Consider the following 11,874-nt stretch of genomic DNA (forward strand, 5'->3'; position numbering starts at 1 on the left):
AAGAGGTACATTAAGAAACTTTCCACCACCAAAGATAATTTCCTTAACCCTAGAAGCGGGGGTAAGCCAAACCACTTCATTAGGAGTGAGAGCCATAATCCTCTGTGAAATAGACCAATTCCTCGGATTGTCGTGGAAAGACTGCGGAAGGTGTGAAATAAACCACCTATGGAGGAGAGGCACACAACAAAGAATGTATCCGCGACCTTTGTTGGAACGATCGTGAATAGCATGGTATGTGTCAGCTAGCAAAGTAGGAACCGGATTCTTGGAGTGGAAGATCATAATAGCATTCATGTCTACGAAGCCATCAAGATTCGGAAAGAGAATAAGCCCATAGATGAGGAGTGCAAGAATAGCCTCAAGAGTGTCCTGACAAATGGTATTGAGGTTGGCTTTCCCAAGAAGATACTCTGAAGTGAACCCTCGGATATGTGCCTTAGTAACAAGATTCTTGGAGACATCGGTGGTCTTGAGATAGAGATCTTTAGCAATAACCAATGGAGGAGGAGGATTTTCAGGTCCTGAGAAAGGTATCCCCTTAGCAATAGATAAACCAATCAAGGAAGAATAAGCCTCTAGAGTAGGCACCAACTGAAAGTCTGGGAAGGTGAAGCACCGATACCCCGGATCATAGAATTGCACTAGAGTGTGCACAAGCTTCTCATCCACATTAGTCTGGAGAATAGTGAGTAAAGCCCCGTAACGACGTCGGAAACCAGTCGGATCCTCAATCTTGAGTGCCAAATCCCTCAAACTAGCCAAATCCACTTCCTTGAACTTGTAGGACTTAGTCATCTTCATCCCTACAATGTTTACAAATTCAACTTGTCTAAGCCCTTCGATAGCAATGCATGGAAAAAGTTTATGCATGTATGCATGAATGCGTGATTATGTTCAAGTTCGGAGAAAACATGGTGGGTTGAAGTTCAAAGTCGAGGAGTCACGGGTGGACACGGTGTCCGGTGAAACTAGGGCTTTAGGATAATAGTAACCGGGTTCTAAAAAGGTTCCCAAGTTGCAACCTCTCCGACGTATCTCATGGTGTCACGAGACAACACTCGCTCCATGATTATACGTGGAAGGTCTAACTTGAGTGTAGTATCGCGTGACGACTAAAGCTCGAGACAACACTCGGTCTAATCTCCGCACTACATCCTAGAAAAATGGCCATGGATGGGTTTGGTTATCTACGGTTCATAGCGTCATAGAACAATTAGAAGTAAAGTGCCTAAGCGCGACAACACGCGCCGACAACATCACCTCCAAAATGCCTCAGCTATGTGGGATTGATCGCATAATCCAAAACACGAGGCAACCCCCGGAATGAATTGTTGATTATATCCCTCCTAAATCCTAAGTTCACTCAGCCCGGGTGCAGGACTTTTGATATTCTCACCCCACACGTTTGCAAGAATTTAAACATTTATTCACATAGGAAAGCATGTAAAAGAAACAAGTAAAAAGAGCGCAAGCGTGGAAATAAAGACTAGGCGTAACTCTCGAATCTCCCCAGTGAAGTCGCCAGCTGTTTTATCTTGGTTTTCGGGTGTCAAACATTGATTACGTTTGAACCTTTCAAACCGGTGATATCTCATTTTTTCTTGGGAAGGGAAAAAGTAAGCAAAACCCTTGAGAATCGAGGTCCGGGAGTTGTTTTCGCTACGGGAAGGTGTTAGGCACCCATAACGACTATAGTAACCTATAGGAACCGTCTTTAATCTCTACGCGCGCGCTTTATTTTTAAATGCTATTTTGAAAGATGATATTAAACCTAAGAATGTTCTAAGTGAAGAATTGGAGGGAGAAGAATGTTTTTGGATTTTTATTTTATTTGAATTGAAGGAATTTTGTTCCTTGCCTACGTACCCGTTTAAGGGATCAAATCCACCGTAGTTCTCTTCCAAAATGTTTTTTGTTTTTGTTGGTTGATTTTAAGTTTGAAAATGGAGTTTGAAGAATAGAAAGAGGCCTCAAGGGCATGAGATTGAAAAATTGTGAGGTTGAATTAGTCATTTGCAAAAACAAGTCAAAGTATGATTATTTTCATTGGATTTTTGATTAAGAAAACAAAAGGAAAATTCAATGGGATGTTGGATCCCAAAGTTTATTTGGAAAAGATTTGAGTGAAGTTGTTCACATTTGTTTGGAAAATTGGTTTTTTCTAAGTATAAGTCCTAGGCATTCATCTAAACATACAATCCTAAGCATACATCTAAACATGCATATTCTAACTATGTAGTGATGTGTGTGCATGTGTCGGTGCTTGTGTCGGTGTACATTATTAGAGTCCATTGTCCTTTACATCATACCCTAGATACATTCTACGGCCTCTTTGCCAAGAAAATTAAAAGTGCATAGTGGGAATGCATTGAAGTAGTACTTATCCCCAGGTACTAGGTTCGATTCCCACGGGAGGCAAAAACACTAGTATGGTGAGGGGGCTAGTGATTAAGCTTGTGAGTAACAGTGCAGTGCGGGGGGTGCAGTGCCTTGCCTTGCGAGGGGCCCACCGGGCTGTTACAATAAAAAGGCGCCTTTTTTTGTAACAGCCCAGGTGGGTCCCGCACCCATTAGTGGGGCCGTCCCACTACCCCGGCACTGTTACTCACAAGCTTAATCACTACCCCCCTTCTCTAGTAGTGTTTTTGCCTCCCGTGGGAATCGAACCTAGTACCTGGGGATAAGTACTACTTCAATGCATTCCCACTACCAATTGAGCTACTAGCTCAATTGGTAGTGGGAATGCATTGAAGTAGTACTTATCCCCAGGTACTAGGTTCGATTCCCACGGGAGGCAAAAACACTACTAGAGAAGGGGGGTAGTGATTAAGCTTGTGAGTAACAGTGCCGGGGTAGTGGGACGGCCCCACTAATAGGTGCGGGACCCACCTGGGCTGTTACAGATGGGGAATCTCTTTACGATGTGTGGGAGCGTTTCAAAGAAATGCTTAAACTTTGCCCCCATCATGGTCTAGAGAAATGGCTAATTATCCATACTTTCTATAATGATCTTTTGTATACCACAAAAATGTATGTTGATGCAGCTGTAGGTGGAGCTTTGATGAATAAAACTTACACAAGCGCATATGCTTTGATCGAGGACATGGCCCAAAACCACTATCAGTGGGCAAGTGAGAAATCCATCACTGTTGTTGCTCCTTCACCCTCTAAAAAAGAGGCAGGTATGTATGAAGCTTCTTCCCTTGATTATTTGAATGCTAAGGTGGACACACTCTTTGAAAAATTTGATGAATTAAATGTAAGTGTTGTCACACCTGATCATGTTTTACCACCATGCGAAGTTTGTGGAATAGCCGGTCATACTGGCGTTGAATGCCAACTAGGTAGTGCTGTTGAAAGTCCCTAATATAATCAAGGAATGAGGCCAAACTAAAATTTTTATAATAAAAACCCTGAAAATCCTTTTGGACAGCAAACAACACCACCCAGTTATGCAAACAACCAAAGAGTCCCTAAAAAATTCAGCTTGGAAATTTTACTAGAAAAATATGTTATGCAGTTATGCAAACAACCAAAGAGTCCTTCAAAAATCCAGCTTGGAAATTTTACTAGAAAAATATGTTATGGAACAATCCAAGCAATTTCAAGAACTTAAAAATCAAACTGGATTTTTGAATGACTCTCTTGTCAAGCTTACATCAAAAGTGGACTCCATTGCTACTCACACTAAAATGTTAGAGACTCAAATCTTTCAAGTAGCCCAACAAGTAGCTACTTCCTCTCAAATCCCTGGAGTCTTTCCGAGTCAAACTAAAATCAACCCCAAAGGCCGTATAAATGCTAATACACTTAGGGATGGTAAGAAATTAGAGGAACCCATTATGAAATCCAAGATAATTGAGGGTGAGATAGAGAGTGAAAAGCTACAAGGTGAGAAAGTCATAGGAGAGAGTGAGAAGCCAATTGTCCCAACACCTTATAAGCCAAAAATTCCTTTTCCACAAAGGCTTGTTAAATCTAATCTGGATGCACAGTTTAAAAATTTTGTAGACATGTTGAAAAAAATACATCAATGTTCCATTTACCGAAGCTTTGTCTCAGATGCCTCTTTATGCAAACTTTTTGAAAGATATTTTATCAAAGAAAAGAAAAATAGAGGATAATGAGACAATAGCTCTAACAAGAGAATGTAGTGCTGTCATACAAAAGAAATTGCCTCCAAAGCTCAAAGATCCCGGTAGTTTTTCCATCCCTTGTGTGATTGGGAAGGAAACCATTGAGAAAGCCATGTGTGATTTAGGGTCTAGTGTTAGCTTGTTGCCCTTGTCCCTCTTGAAGAGGATTGGTATAGGTGATTTGAAACCCACTAAGATGACCTTGCAGTTTGCCGATCGTTCCATTATCTATCCGGTCGGAATTCTTGAGAATATCCCCATTAAGGTGTGAAAGATTTATATCCCGGCGGATTTTGTGGTAGTAGACAGCAAAGAGGATTCCAAAATTCCAATCCTTCTAGGAAGACCATTCCTCGCTACTGCGGGTGCTGTTATTAATGTTAAGTATGGTAAGATAATTTTTCATGCAGGTGATGAGAAGGTAGAGTTTGAAATTGCCAATTTGATGAAAGGTCCCTCTATTTTTGATTCATGCTGTATGATTGATGTGATTGATCATCGTGTGAAAGAATGTTCTCTAGCATTATCTGCACGCAATGGTCTACGTAACCCAGATTGAGAAACAAATTCCTCCTTTTCGTCAAGCTAGTGATAGTAAAAGAGCGCTGCGTTGGAGGCAACCCACAGTTTAATGTCTTTCTTCCTTTATTTTTGTTTTGCAGACTAGTAAATTCATTAAGCTAGTGACGATAAAAGAACGCTTGGTGGGAGACAACCCACAAATTTATTGAGCTTGTGACCAGAAGTGATGGCACGACCCGTGCCTGTGGTGGCATGGCCGTGCCACTGCCCAACAGCCAAAAATCAAGAAAATTGCAGAGAGGGAGGCACGGCCCGTGCCAGCAAGTCAGGCTCCCAGGGTCAATTTTTTCTCCTCCTTCAGCAAATTGTGCGCTTTCCACACTTTTTTCTCCCACTTCTTGCTAATTTTTCTTTCTTTTTAAATCATTGAGGACAATGCTTCACCCAAGTGTGTTGGAAAGGGAGGGGGGGGGGGGGGGGGGGGGGGCAATAAAGTGTCTTGTCTTGTTTAGTTAAGTGTCGTAGTGTTTCCAAACTCCTTTGAATTTTAATTTCTGTTTTGTTTTGTTGCGAAAGGCATGGAAAGCAACTTGTTTTTATTATAAATTATGACATAAATTTTTTTGTTGTCTCTTCCCAAATGGTTGTTTCTCGTACATGAAAGTGATTTCTTGTGTTTTAAGTGTTCTTGATATACCCACATTATGTTTTATTTTGAAAATTCTCTTTGAGAAAAGCACTAAGTTGCAGTCTTTGAGTAAGTGTATGAATATGTATTTTAAGGAGCACGTTCTAACTTTAATGGTAAATTAAACCCTTAAAAGTCTTCAGAGTAAAAGAAAGTAGTATAAGTTTGTGTGGGGGAGAAAAGACTTGAAAAAAATAAAAATAATAATAAGTGACTAAGTGCCCAAAACTGGTTGGTCACAAAGACATTAAAATAATAAAAAATGCGTAAATTAGGTTGATTATCAAGAGGGTCGGAAGCAAATATATTTTTAAGGGGACATCATTGACTCTGGGGGGCAGGAGTAGGCCTCACTAACCTCCCACGTGAAGGTGGTGTTTCTCTGACAATCAAAAATAGCTCCTGTAATTTCTTCTTAAAATGTCAAATGATCCAATGATCTTATAATTCCCATCTCTCTTATATGAAATGAAGAAAAGATTTTTCTCGGTTAGTTTAAAGTTAAGTTTAGAACCTGTTTCCTCATAATATCTCTTATACTGGAGCAAGAAAAAGGGCTGGACTACACACACACACACACACACACACACACACACACACACACACACACACACACACACACACACACACACACTCACTTGAGACTTGTTGTTGGGTTGAATAAGTTCATAAGAAATGCTTGAAGTTGTGATTAGTGTACACTTGAAATAAAGCTTTGGAGGAGACAAAAGGTTAATCTTGTTTATGTGCTATGTTTATGCCTTGAGACTTGTTGTTGGGTTGAATAAGTTTTTAATTCTGATTGTCATATGTTAATCTTGTTTATGCTGCTATGTTTATGTCTTTTGCTTGAGGACAAGAAAAGATTCAAGTATGGGGAAGTTTGATGAGTCAATAATTAGTGATTCTAATATAATATTTAAGTTTATTTTATTTAGATTTAATATGTTTTTATTTCCTTTTTAGATCTATTTTATTTCAATTGCAAGTTATTTTATTTCAGGAAAAAATATTTCAAAGATTGCGTCTTGGAGCAAAAGAAAGGAGAATTAGAGCTGATTCGTACCAAAAATATGAAGATCTTATACAAAAATATCTTGTGCAAAGAATTTGAAGATCCTTCACCAAAATATAAAGCTGGCGCGCCCCATAGTGTCTTTTCGCTGCTTTTGCTTCTTCGACAAGCAACATAAATACAAATATAGTGGTTGTTAGCATTTCTCAAAAATAATCAGTTTACATTGAAATTTGAAAGGGATCTTATAAAAAGAGATTATAAAAAAAAACACAAAAGGATCTTATAATTAGAGACGAATGTACTATCATCAAACATAGGGATGGGAATAGGCCAGACCGGCCTACAAGCGCCTACGGCCTAGCCTATCACAGGTCAGGCTAGGCCAAGCTTTTTTCTTAAATAGAGAAGGCATAGGCTTTTTTATAAGCCTATTTAGCTTAAAAGGTCAGGCCAAAGGCCATTCAAAAAACCTTTTAAGCCTATTAGGCCGACCTTTTTTTTTTGTTACATTAGGCCGACCTATTTAAGTAAATATGAATAATATTATTTATTATTTTATTATATTTTGTACTTTGAATTAAAATAAAAATTTGTTAACTTTTTCAGTAATTTAAGCTTATTAGTATACATTAATTTTTTTTTGCATATTTAAATGTATTATTATAAATTAGAATTGAAATATGATACAATATATAGTCAAATTCCCTAAAAACTCATGTTGATTGTCAAAAGAGAGTTTAATCTAATTGATATATTAGTTTGCTGGTTTGTTTAAACTTATATCATATTGCTTATTTAAAGACGTTCATATGAAATAGGCTTTTAAACAGGCTAGCAGGCCGTATCAGATTTTCCGAAAGTCAGGCTTGGGTCTAAAAAGTAAGCCTATGACAGGACGCAGGCCAGACTTAGGCCTTCAAAAAATTTGACAGGTCAAGCTCAGACCTTGCAAAACCCAACTCGGCCTAGCCTATTCCCACCCCTAATCAAACATGATGATGTTGTTAGGACCATGTCAAGATGACAAATTGAGATAGCCGAATAATATCTAACCGTTTTTTCTATTTGTAGCAATAACAATTATATAAATTTTGTAGGGGTGCCCTTGATTCACTTTCAATTGTAATTGCAAAGGGGCCCTTGAGATGACAGTCTCAACTAGTCTGTGGGCTGTGATGTGAACCAGTAAGATTGCAAACAGCATTAGGGTCCATCTTTTAAATGTTTTTTAGCATAAGTTTATAATCATTTAGCTATAAATTAATTAAAAATAACAATAAAGAATTGACCCCCTTAAAAAATAAAAATTAGAATTAATCTTTCATTATAATTTAAAGTTTATAGGCAATCAAATAATTCGTAGTGACTAATTATAGATTTTATTATAAGATATTATGATGGACTAAAAATACATAAGTGATGGTCCAATCATCCATTGTCCTTTTTTTTGGTAGCTAAGCATTTTATGCGTTGACATATGTGAAAATTTTGAAATTCAAGATTTAATAAGGTTAACATATACTAAAAAAAATCTATAGTAAAATTAAAAGATATGGTGAAGGGATTTTTTTTATTAATAATAAAGTCACTTTTTTTTATTAATAATAAAGTCACTAATGACCATATTATAACTGTCATATTATAACTGTATTAGGTGAGATTCGAACTCTATCATTGACGTTAGAAAAGCAAACTTAACCACTAAGGTGACACCTCTTGAACAATTCATGTACATTACACGATATAAATCATAATATATTTATACCCTTATGTTTTATGATCGAAACATAGAGTGTAGAATTTTCTTATAAATCATACTATATTTATACCCTTATGTTTTATGATAGGATATCAACAAAAACATTATTGATATAACTCAAAAAATGTTTTGTATAATGTTCACTGATTAAATGTCTTTTCTCTCATTACCATCATTCATCAAAAACTTATCTTTTAGGTCCAATTTATCAACAAACAATTCTATTGATTCCAAAAGACAAGTGCCATCTTGAATTTAATCATTTACAACTCCACTAAATTTGTCTCACATTTTTTATTTCCTCTAATTTTTAAATTATGCATCTGTAAAGTATATTACAAATGATCGGCAACATACTTTAATTTTTGTTTTTTTTTAAAAAGTAACCCTGGTACTTCTACAATATATATATTTGTGAAATATCGATATCTGATATGAATACATCTTTATTTTCTTTAAGTATACAAACTTCATAGTTGGACAGAAACTAACGAGGAAAATTGTCAATACATAACTTTTTTTTGTTTGGCGGGAGTCATGAGGATTGAAAAATTACTTGGATTAAATGTAATACCATTTGTTTGAAAAGAAGAATGGAGAATTGAGAGTTAGGAGAATAAAAGAATTTAATTTCACTCTGCCTGGTAAATGGTATTGGAGGTTGAAGGAGAAATGTGGGTGTTTTTGATTGTAGTTTTTGGATTTTCAAACAGTTGTATTTTGGTTTTCCAAATTCTATTTTAATAGAAAATATCTACCAAAGTTGTTACTAGGTTGAGTCACGACCAGATCTCTCTCTTTAAAACGTTTCGTGGCACTGCTCCAAATTGTGCAAGAGAGACTATCAAACACGTCGCCTCCAAGATAAAACAAGTCCAACTACAATTGTGCAGTTAACTACTGCACTCTAGAAAACCGTTTGAGATTTACACCTTCAATATGGTACAAAGATCATTCTTTTAATACTGAAACCATTTTAATATGGTATTGTTACCACTCTGTTTTGGTGCTGAGACCACTCAAATATGGTGTTACCACCATTCTAACTTTAATTTCCCCAAACTATCAATATGGTACTACGACCACTCAAATATGGTGATACCACCATTTCGACTTTTTAATTTCTCCTCAAATAGAAAAATATTGAAAGAATATTTATATACTGTTACGATCATTCTTAATTTATTTACTCTTACGATCATTCTTAATTCCGACAGGACGTTATTGTTTCAAAAGGGACTATGATCTTAAAAGTACTCTTTATTTCGAAGGGACATACATTATCGAAGGGACTATGTTTTTAAGACCTTTCTTAATTCCGAAGGGACATTATACCGAATAGGGACTAAGGTCTTAAGAACACTCTTATTTTCGAAGGGACAGAAAAAGGAGATGAGGAGAAGAATAGCTCGTCAACACAAGCTGGAGGGAGAAGAGAGAAAGTGTTCTCAACAACTCAATAGCAACAAATCTGTTTTATCTTGGTTTTCGGGTGTCAAACATTGATTACGTTTGAACCTTTTAACCGGTGATATCTTATTTTTTCTTGGGAAGGGAAAAAGTAAGCAAAACCCTTGAGAATCGAGGTCCGGGAGTTGTTTTCGCTACGGGAAGGTGTTAGGCACCCATAACGACTATAGTATCCTATAGGAACCGTCTTTAATTTCTACGCGCGCGCTTTATTTTTAAATGCTATTTTGAAAATGATATTAGGCCTAAAGGTATTCTAAGTGAAGAATTGGAGGGAGGAGAATGTTTTTGGATTTTTATTTTAGTTGAATTGAAGGAATTTTGTTCCTTGCCTACGTACCCGTTTAAGGGATCAAATCCACCGTAGTTCTCTTCCACAAATGTTTTTGTTTTTGTTGGTTGATTTTAAGTTTGAAAATTGGAATTTGAAGAATAGAAAGAGGCCTCAAGGGCATGAGATCTAGAAAAGGTGAGGTGGAATTAGTTATTTTGTAAAAGAACTCAAAGTATGGTTAAAATTCATTAAAGTTTGATTAAGAAAATGAAAGGGGAAATTACAATGGGATTTTGATCCCAAGGTTTATTATGAAAAAGGGGTTTGAGTGATATTGTTCACATTTTTTGGAAAATTGATTTTTCTAAGTATAAATCCTAGGCATTCATCTAAACATACAATCCTAAACATACATCTAAACATGCATATTCTAGCTATATACCTAAAGTGAAGTGTGTGCATGTGTCGGTGCTTGTGTCGGTGTACATTATTAGAGTCCATTGTCCTTTACATCATTGGCCTAGATACATTCTATGGTCTTGCAAGAAATTTAAATTGCATGAAAGTAAAATATTACAAGAACTCCTAAGTCTTTACATTCTAATTTTTGCATGGATCTTAAAGTGTAAGAAATAAGATGAATATGGGATGAAATGGGAATGCTTATGAAATGTATGAGACATGAAATGAAATGGTTAGTAACACATGGTAATATCAAAAGAAATAAAGCAAGAAAACACTATAACATAAAGCATAGAAAACAACCCAAAATAAAGGCAAAATGAGTGCAAAATATGACTAAAATTTGCTCATAAAATGCAAGAGTCATGTGACCTATAATTCTCACATTCCAACACACTTTTAAAGGTTTAGAATCAGATTTTGGAATAGAAATTAAGGCAACATGGTTAACTTGTCATTTTTTGGAAGCAAACTTAGACATAATTGCATCATTTATTTACACAAGTAACTTGTAAGCTAAGTAATTAATCAAGATTCACACTCATGCAGCAATATTAAACACAAGCAGCAACAATGAGCTCACAAACTTCAAGCAACATACACCACAAACAATTACCAAAAGCTTGAGGTGGATTTGGACAATTTCCATAATATTTTTCACATGAAATCAAGAAATAATGCAAGAAAATGTGATAATACTTTTCAACAAAATTTTAGTAAACAAGATGCATAGAAATATCACAAAAATAACAAGAAACATACATGAAGTTTTTTTTTTAGAATTTCCAAAGAATTTTAGACACAAGAACATGCAAAATTTCACAACCTTTAACAAAAAAATAGTAAAGAATTAATCAAAAAAATACTACATATTTTTTCCAAGTTTCAATACATATCATCATCACAAACACATCAAGAAAGTGGTCAAGAAGCCATAGAAATTTTTTTAGGGATTTTTTAAAAGATTTTTGGATGAAACAGAGGTGCAGATAGCAAGGTGCAGTATAGAAAATAGCAACAAACACTGAGAAACAAATACAGGAAGAAATCCAGGCCCAAGCCCAGGGTTAATGGTGGATCTTGGACTATCCAGATGCCTCAGAGGCGTTGGATTGTCCTAAGTCCATCACAAACCTAGATCTAAGGGCTGGGAATGCATGACGCATGATAAGCTCAAAGAGACACACGAAAGGAACGAATCAGGACCACACATCTAATCAAACAGCAAGATCAACGGTTGACACAAGATCCAGGAGTGAACCAGACCGGTTCACATGAACCAATCCGGTTCACACCTATATAAAAACAAGAGTGACCGGTCCAATTCATTTCAAACCCTAATTCCTCTTTCTTCTCCTCAGACTCTCTCGTTTCTCTCATGGCTTCTCTCATGGTTTTCACTCACTACGAACATGGATTCAAGCCATAAATCACAAATAGACCATGAATCAGCATAGCTTGTGCACGAAACGTTTCGATTTGGATGTTTGTTGAAGGAAATCGTTCAAAACGTTTCGTTCTTGACATTTTTCGAAGAAAATT

General features: G+C 36.3%; 1 pseudogene; it reads left to right on the forward strand.

Annotated features, from left to right (window-relative positions):
• The first annotated feature begins 4,065 nt into the window (after positions 1 to 4,065).
• LOC146938432 (uncharacterized) lies at positions 4,066 to 4,698 on the forward strand (annotated as a pseudogene).
• Positions 4,699 to 11,874: the final 7,176 nt, after the last annotated feature.

This window comes from Medicago sativa, chromosome 3 (genome assembly GCF_051527215.1).
Source record: "Medicago sativa cultivar Bolivia chromosome 3, Bolivia_mono, whole genome shotgun sequence".
Lineage (NCBI taxonomy): Eukaryota > Viridiplantae > Streptophyta > Magnoliopsida > Fabales > Fabaceae > Medicago > Medicago sativa.